At 36.0% G+C, this 9,174-nt stretch overlaps 1 long non-coding RNA gene across 1 annotated transcript; it reads right to left on the bottom strand.

The window, feature by feature from the left end:
* Positions 1-529: 529 nt before the first annotated feature.
* LOC308189243 lies at positions 530-7,117 on the bottom strand. The gene is made up of 3 exons (XR_013946198.1): positions 6,985-7,117; positions 4,986-5,149; positions 530-2,306 (listed from the first exon to the last, which is right to left on the bottom strand). It is a non-coding gene; the product is annotated as an uncharacterized lncRNA (long non-coding RNA).
* Positions 7,118-9,174: the final 2,057 nt, after the last annotated feature.

Raw genomic sequence — 9,174 nt, 5'->3', positions numbered from 1 at the left:
TCTGACTTTGAAATTGTATCTGCATTGACCAGGGAGCTGGACTAGCACACTTCTAGAAGAAATGCTGGATGTCTCAGCAAAAGGGCACTGGAATATCATCACACTCCTTCCAGGAGATAGGGCTTGAAGATTAATATGTAAACCACATAATATGAATTTTGTCCTTTTCTTTACAGACAATTGCTATATTAAAATCCATTAAAAGTTTGCACTAAGTAGTATCTACATTAATATGTACAAAAGGAGAATAAGTGTAAGAAATAAACTACTCTCTCCTTCTACAGGTAGCCTAAATACACAAAAGACAAGAAAAAAAAAAACTGTTTTGAGAGATTGTTTCTATTTGTTCTCTTCCCAATATTTCTTCGTGTAAGGAACACAAGACACTAGATTAGAATGCTATTAATTTAATATTGACCTTAATCTCATTTAGAAAGTTACACGTGACGTCTCAGTTTAAACACATATAATATTTTCCTTAAAGGAAAGGAAAGGTTATTGAGCTAAGAAAGGAGTATGACTGTTAAAACAAAATGAGTGTGCATACCCTGATGTAACAGAGAAAGGACCAAAGCATTGTGTATTTTAAGTCCACAGATCTACAAAACATGACTGTTTCACACTCATTGATGTTTTGACAAACATGGTCAGAAAGAAACAGTAAACAGCAATTTACTGTTAACAAACCTGTTAGCTTATTTTCTTACACCTTAAAAAGCAGAACAAGAATGCATTTTAGAGTTAGCTGAAGCCAAGGAATGCCATACAAAGAAAAGTATGGGAAAGAAGTCTGAACAGGAAAAAGACTCGAAAAGCAAAGCCATTTGTCATTTGCCACTTGACAAGCTGCACAGATATAAACCTCATCATTCTGAAGTCATTAGGATATCTGTTTTCCAGTTACAGTGTACACATCAATACGCTTTGCTTTAAATAATAAATAATCAAGCAAACAAAAATATTGGATGAGCATTTTAGAAACACTGCCTCAAAGAGAACTGAATGTTAACATGAATTGATTCAGCCCAATTTCATCTTGCATATACCAAGGCTGAAAAATGTGTAATCATCTGATATAAGTGAATAAGAAGGATCACATAAAAGATCACAAAACACCAGAAACAAGACAGAAGCAGGAGCAGTTAAATCACTGTAAGTCCTATATAATAAAAATGATGAAGCAAGGCATGGTTTAGTGAAGTGCATTGTAATGGACAGTAACATTGAAACCTATCAGGAATCTTATCTTTACCCGATCACAAACTCAAAGAGATATAATTATGAAAAATGTGCCATGACCAAACTTAGTGGGTAAACAAGCAGTTCATTTCATGTTTAAAACATAACACCTTCCAGGAAAAAAAAAAAAAAAAAAAGGAAAAAAAATCTCAGATCCACAGAACTACGATTAAGGTATGGATACTAACAGTTCAGCCTTCAGACCAGAACCAGCTGTTCCAAAAGACAGTCAAATCCACCATTTTTGAGTATTGAAGTAGTTCTCATCTAAGAGAGTTCCTGTGACTTTTCTGTTCAACAAATTTGAACTGGAAATACTGATTTTAATTGCTAGAAATGGCATGGAATCTGTTACCTAAGCTTGATGTTATTCGAGAGGCTAAAATTTGCAATAACTAGTCTCAGTTGTTGCAAAGAAAAAAAAAAATCTGTATAATAATTCATAACTAAAGAGCATGATTTTTTATTTTTAAATGGTATCTGGATTTATCTGGCCTTACATGTCTCCATGTTGTGCTATCCTATAATGTGAAACACTTAACATGGGATATGCCTGTTGTTACAAAATACATTTTGGCAAGTATGTTTATTTGAATGAATAACGACAACATAGTTACACAAACAGAGACCATGAATAAAATTGCATCCTTTCAATTCAGTCAATTTTCAACACTTTTCTAAAACTCAGCCCCAGATGACAAATGTTTTCCTTCACCCTTCAAGTTTTTTATTGTAGTATTCACTTTAGAGAGTTCTTCTACTAAACATTATTATAATACATCCAGATCAATTTTAAATGACCTTATTTTCAGAGATACTAAGCATGCCTGCCTATTCTCCCAGTAGAGTAAGAATTCTCAGTTGTGTACAGCTGAGTAGATTCTCAGCAGTTCTGAGAATTACATAATTTTGATAGATGTTACTGTAACAGCAGATAACCAGCTTCTTGCACATATTGACTTCTAATGATAGATTTTGCTTTTCTCTGTTTCTCTCATGAAGGGAATTAACATGTTCTTTTATTCAGAGATGAACAGATGTAATGTCTTATAAAGTCTGTACTGCTTCTGAAAAATAAATAAATAAACCAAATCAACTAATCAAGATATTAGCACAATTCTGTTCTGATATAACAGTATGAGGAGAAAAATAACATCTTTCATACTACATCTAATAACATTTAGAAGATCAATTTTCACCTGAGAAAATATTGTACTTTACTTTATCCTATTTTTGACAATCCCAAACTCAATGATATTCAAATTTAAGCTAAACTCTCTTGTATTTTAGAGGTATAAACTACATTTTGTGAAATTACTTTATAGTAATGTTATTATTGACATGATGAGGCAAAGTTACAAGCAAGGCAAAGTTCTAGAAGTAGTTTTATATTTGCATGTATATATTCATGCATATGTGTATGTGTATGTATATAATATCTTAGGAGTATTCTGTTTAAATATATCATAGCAAGTATGCTAATAGAACACTGCTAACGTTAAAAAGTTAAGTACTTCAAAATAACAGAACCAATACTATTCATGAAAGAGTAATTATCTGACTCCTGTGTTTAATTGCCTATTTGCTCCTCACTCTACCATTTTTGTTCAATGTGTAGGACAGACATTTCCTAGAAATTAAGCCAGGTTAAGTGATACAAGGGAATGTGATTTTAGGATGTTTCTGATCTTTGCAAAAATAAATAAATAAATAAATCTGAGGAATAATGAATTTGAAAAAATATAAAGAATAACTTTTTATTTCTTTATTTATTCATTGCAATATGAAGCAAAATATTCAAAACTATTAAAAAATTAAGCCAGTTGAATGTTCGCTATTTTCTTGGCACACAGATTTTTCTTGGATATCCCCAAAGTTTTATTGTAAGAAACCTGAGAATTCAGAGAACTCAGAAATCCAGCTGAAGCCAAATGCTGTTTTTGTTGTTGTTGTTGTTTGTTTGTTTGTTTGTTTGGTAACCTCTGGAAAACTGTGTGATTACAATTAGTCAGAAACATGGTCAGCAGAAGCAAGTTATGTAAATCAAGAAATAAACAAACAAAAAAATGCAGATAATTTGGCATTATTCTGTGCATCAGCTCTTCCTTTGTGAAATAGTTATGGTGTCTGATGAGGTGTCTTTGAGGATATCTTCCAATTAGTTCGTAGGCAAGATACCTCAGTGAACATAACAGAAATAAAATAAAATAAAATAAAATAAAATAAAATAAAATAAAATAAAATAAAATAAAATAAAATAATGAAATAATTAACTCTGTCTTCAGAGCAGGGTTGAACTTTCTGAAATAAATAAGACCAAAGCACAGCTCACAAACATGCAGTGAAATTCTTTCACTTTGTGCTCTAAGTGAGGTAAAAGTTGGATAGATATGGAGAAAAAGTATAGGCAATGGTGTTAAAAGTTAAAAGGTTTATAGAAACCTTTATTCTGGAATATCATACCTCTTGACAATTTATAAGTGGACTTCTTTTCTGACTGCTATTTTGACCTGTATTATATGGTTCATCCAGTGGATAGTTTAAGAATAAATGTTCCCTTATTTATTAAAAAACAGTATGTTTTGTTACAGAAATTGGATACTTGACTTGTGCCTTGATTTGAAAACAATTTTAGGGACATTATGGAGGAACAATAACTCAACCCATTAATCAGCAAGTAATTAATTATTATTGTGAATAGCATAATTCAGCATAAACCTTGTGGTTTCATTTTTAAGCCAGTGTGCAATTTAAAAATCCTAAAATTCTTCGTAATGTATGAATTCAGACATCTCTAACTTGGAACAAGAGCATACCAGATGAGTTGCATACCTCATTTGTGTGAATACCATCATGCAAGAATTAGAGTTTTGCAGAAACAAAAACATTGACTTTTTTTTTGTTTAATGAGAATTATTGACGGTGTATTTGAAAACAGCCATAAAAGAGGTGTTACAATTTAAATTGAAAAAAAAAATGTTGTTGGTTTATTATTTTTTTAATTAATTATACAGTACTGAAAGTGATTCTAGTATTGCATTTCTTAAAAAACAGGTTTGAGCAACACTTAATATTAAAAAAAAAATACCATTAAAACAATTAAGAGTTACTCACTTAGCTTCTTAACAGCTAGTTGATAGTAAAATGGAGTCCAAAATGGAACCTCTTTTTTTTCCCAGATTGACTAATGATTACTGACACTTTCGATTCTTGTGAGGATAAATCATTGAATGTTGTTCCCCTCAATTCCCAATTGATTTTGTCCTATACATTATTTTTCTATCTATTTTGAGATAGCAAAATAGAAATGCAGACTCTTAAGTTACTATCTCCACTTTTGGTTATATATACATTTGGTTATATTCCATGTATACTTCACACTGAGTTTGCATTCAGGTCCACATGGGAACACTGTAGAAAGGATTCCACATCCTGAGTAGTGATGCTTGACTGGATCGGAAAGTACAGTCTATATGGCAGATACTAGAACAAACTTTTAATATATCCAACTTTAATTTAGGTGCAAAAGTCCTTACCTATGTAATTTACTTAACTTCAGGCACAATTAAGCTAAAATGTAATTTACAAAACTTTAGAAGACCATAAGCACTGTTTGAGCTATTAGGATGCATGATTCAGTGTAGCAACTGAGCTTTCTCTTGTTCTTAAGTGTCATTAAACAAATATTAAGTGCTAATAATAAGTATGCATTCTTGTATTTTCTGATAAAATGTCCATAATCATACTTTTACTTATCTTTTGCAGGGTGACTTTTCCCAGCTTGATTCAAAGATGGTGAGATTTAACCCTGTGGTTAAGTGTTTTGCTAAATGAGAACATGGCTGATTAAAAAAGTGTTCAGTAGTTTTAGATCAGGACATCGATGTAATATTCTTTTATAAGAACAAACCTGTAGAGAATGATAAAATACAGGAAGAAAAACAAACAAACAAACAAAAAAATATGAATAAGTAAATGATCTTTGTTTCCTCCCAGATACAAATCTTAATAGATGAAGAACTGTGAAATTATGAAATCTGTAATCAATTTACATTACACAATATTTTGACACTCAACACTCAAGGTGAGGCTGCACCAGCTCAGAGCAGAGCAGGACAATCACTTCCCTTGAACAGCTAGCAATGGTGTTCTTGATGCAACCCAGGACACAGTTGGCCCTCCTGGCTGCCGGGGCACATGTATGATTCTTATTCAACTTGCTATTGACCAAACCACCCAAATTCCTTCCTGCAGGTCTGCTCTCCAGCCTCTTGTCCCCCAGTCTGTATGTAAAGCCAGGGTTGCACCTTCCCAGGCACAGAATCTGCCACTTGATCTTGTTAGACTTCATATTGTTGGAGATGTCCCAGCTTTCTAACTTGACAAGATCTCTCTGCAAGGCCTCTCCACCCTTGACAGAGTCAACGGTTCCTCCCAATTTAGTATCACCTGAAAACTTACTAAAAACACCTTCTATCCAAATAAAAACACCTACATCCAAATAATTTATGAAAACACTGAAGAGAATGGGCCTTAAAATGGAGCCCTGGGGCCCACTAGTGACTGGCCACCAGCCTGATGTAACCCCATAACCCTTTGAGTCTGTGATGTACTTAGATATGATGCACTTAGAGATGAAAATGTGTTAAAGACAGTAAACCTAAAAATATAACCTGTAGTTCATGGCCAGCAGTGTAATTTTATATGCTGATGCTCATGAGGAGCTAGTTTAAATATCTTCAAGTTTAAATAACCTTCTTATAAAAAATAAGAATATTTGTGTTGCTTAGATGTTATGTGAACATTTTTAATAGACACACATATAATCAGGTTTAGCTGATACCTAATTTAAAACTCTTTCTCAGATTTTAAATTACACCATTAAATTTTTCTCTTTGTGGTGGGCTTGACATTGGCTGGCTGACAGACCTTCACCCAGCTATCTTATTTCCCCCCCTCAACAGGACATATGGAGAAAAATAATATGGAAATGGTCATGGGTCAAGATAAAGACAGGGAGATCACTTACCAGTTACCATCATGAGAAAAACAGATTCAACATGAGGAACATTAATTTAACTTATTGTCAGTTAAAAACAGTGCAGGATGATAAGAAACAAAGACAAAAATAAAATCACATTCCCCCACCCCCTATTTCCAGGTTCATTTTCACTCCTTCATTCCAAACTCCTCTACTTGCTACCCTCCTCCCAGCCCTCAGGCAGCACAGGGAAACAGGGAATGGATATTGTGGTCAAGTCCATAACGTTCCCCTCCCACAGGACGCAGTCTTTCCAGGACTGTTCCAGCATGGATCCCTACCATGGGGTACAATCTTTCTGGAACAGACTGCTCCAGATTGGGTCCCCCATGGGCTGCAACTCCCAGATCACCTGCTCAAGAGTGAATTCTCCTCAGGCTGCGGTTCTTGCCTGGAGTCTGCTCCTTCACAGTCTCGCCACAGGCTGAAGATTCCTTCAGGGCACATCCTCCTGCTCCAGTGTGGGGACCTCCCGAGGCTACAGCATAGAGATCTACTCTGACTTGGACCTCCACAGGGGACAGCCTGCTCCACTATGGTAACTATGGTCACCATGGCCTTCTCCATGGTCTTGTCTGTGGGCTGCAGGGGAATCTCTGCCCCAATTCCTGGAAAACCTTCTCTCCCTCCTCTTGGTCTGACCTTACTGTCTGAAGAGCTGTTTCTCGCACTCTTTTTTTTTTTTTTTTTTTTTTTTCCCTTACCAGCAGTCTTAGTCTTACAGCTGCTGCAGTTCCTACCCCTCTCTTCCAAAGGCTCTCCCAGAGGCACCCACAGGTTGGTTGCTGGGCCCAGTTGCGCCCTGCATTGGGGCTGTTGGAGTCAGCTGTGTCTGGCTAGGGGCAGCCCCAGCCTTTCCTCACAGAGGAGCCCTCTAGCCTATGACTGCCAAGATCTGAGCACCTGCACCCCTGTGCTCGTTTGTTTTTTTTTAAAGAAATCACTTATCTTTCTCCCTATTAAGGCTGTCTGAGTTAGAAGAAAAACACTGTTGCAACTTTAACCTATTGTGTGGTGGTTTAAAACTTTATATAGGTAAAAAATATTTTTTTATTCTTTATAATTTTCATATCTGTAGGCTTTTGAAGGGAGCATTTTTCAAATGCTGCGTTCATCAGGTCTATCATTGCTTTCAGAAGGAACTTTAAATGAGTTGTATTTAATGAATAAGTTGAGTGAAACATAGCAGTTAACATAGTACTATTTATTTTCATTAATTTGGAATTAATGAAAATGAACTTTTTTTCCCATGAAATCCTTTTATATTCTTGATGATTTTTTGTTTTTGTTTTTGTTTTTCCCCTGGAAAAAGCCATTATTATGTACCTAGATAATTCCAAATAAAAATCAGGGGAAAAGCAGCAGTGATTGCTTCATGAAGTAGCTAGCTAGAAGACATACAAACTAAGAGACAACTCAGTCTTGAAGAGAGTCAGCAACTAGTTAAAATGTTGCTGTCAATAAGCTCCTCTAGAACAGAAATTATAATGTACTTGCATTGAATGTCCTTGTAGAAGCAACAAAAGCCAAGAAATCCAGGAGTGAACGCATACTTTCAGAGTGGTGAACTACATAATAATAGCCTAGGGACTTCAAAAAATTTGAAAGAAAGTTAAATTTCAGAATCATAGAAAATACTTAATTCAAGAAGACATCATTCAAAAAACAAAAAAAAGAGTGAAATTCTGTACAAATGAAGAAAACGAGCAACTCAAACAGGTTAAATATAAAAAGCAGGCCAAAAGAAGAGTTGGAGGACAACTTTCAAAAGGCATAAAAGCCTTTAATAAATTCTTTTCTTTTTTTTTTTTTCTTTTTTTAATAAATTCTTTAATAAATTCTTTCCCAAAGGCTTCAGAGGCAGGAAACCTGCTCAGATGTTTATATATATAAAAAAAAAAAAAAAAAAAAGCCTTCATGACAATATAAGGTCACAGAAGAAAAACTAAATGAATATATTGCATCCATACTTACTGCTGAAAAAATTGAAGAAGGCATGAATCTTGACCCTTTACAAGCAGTGCCTCAGAGCTGTTTATAAATTGAATGCTTGGTAGGAAGATTTACAAAACTGAACAGCAAAAATTTCATAGAATCATACAATCATAGAATCATAGAATGGTTTGGGGTGGAAGGGAGCATCTAACTGGCAGCCCATGGCTTGGACAGGTACACTCTTTTCTGGGTTAAAAACCAGCTGGACAGCTAGCACCACAGAATGGAGTAAAATCCAGCTGGCGACCAGTCACCAGTGATGTTCCCCAGGGGTCGATGTTGGGGCTCATCCTCTTTAATATTTTTATTAATGATTTGGATGAGGGAATTGAGCGCACCTTCAGTAGATTTTCAGATGATACCAAGTTGGGGGGAAGTGTCAATCTGCTGGAGGGTAGGAAGGCCTTGCAGAGGGACCTGGACAGGATGGGTCAATGGGCAGAGGCCAACAGGATAAAGTTCAACATGGCTTCAGTCTTTGCAAAGTGCCGGGTTCTGCACTTTGATCACAACAGCCCCATGCAGTGCTACAGACTTGGGACAGAGTGACTGGAAAACTGTGCAGAGGAAAAGGATCTGGAGGTGCTGACTGATGCTCACCTGGACAAGAGCCAGCAGTGTGCCCAGGTGGTGAAGAAGGCCAACGGCAACCTGGCTTGCATCATGAATAGTGTGGCCAGCAGAACCAGGGAGGCGATTGTCCCCTTGTATTCTGCTCTGGTGAGAGACCTCACCTCGAGTACTGTGTTCAGCCTTGGGCCCCTCACTACAAGGACATCTGGAGCATGTCCAGAGAAGGGCTACTAAGCTGGTGAGGGGCCTGGAACAGAAGTCCTATGAGGAGCGGCTGAGGGCACTGGCATTGTTTAGTCTGGAGAAGAGGAGGTTCAGGGGACACC

The sequence above is a fragment of the Anser brachyrhynchus genome (genome assembly GCF_964034855.1).
Source record: "Anser brachyrhynchus genome assembly, chromosome: 2".
NCBI classification, from domain to species: Eukaryota; Metazoa; Chordata; class Aves; order Anseriformes; family Anatidae; genus Anser; species Anser brachyrhynchus.
The sequence above is the reverse complement of the archived record's forward strand: the minus strand, read 5'-3'. Positions and strand labels throughout refer to the sequence as shown.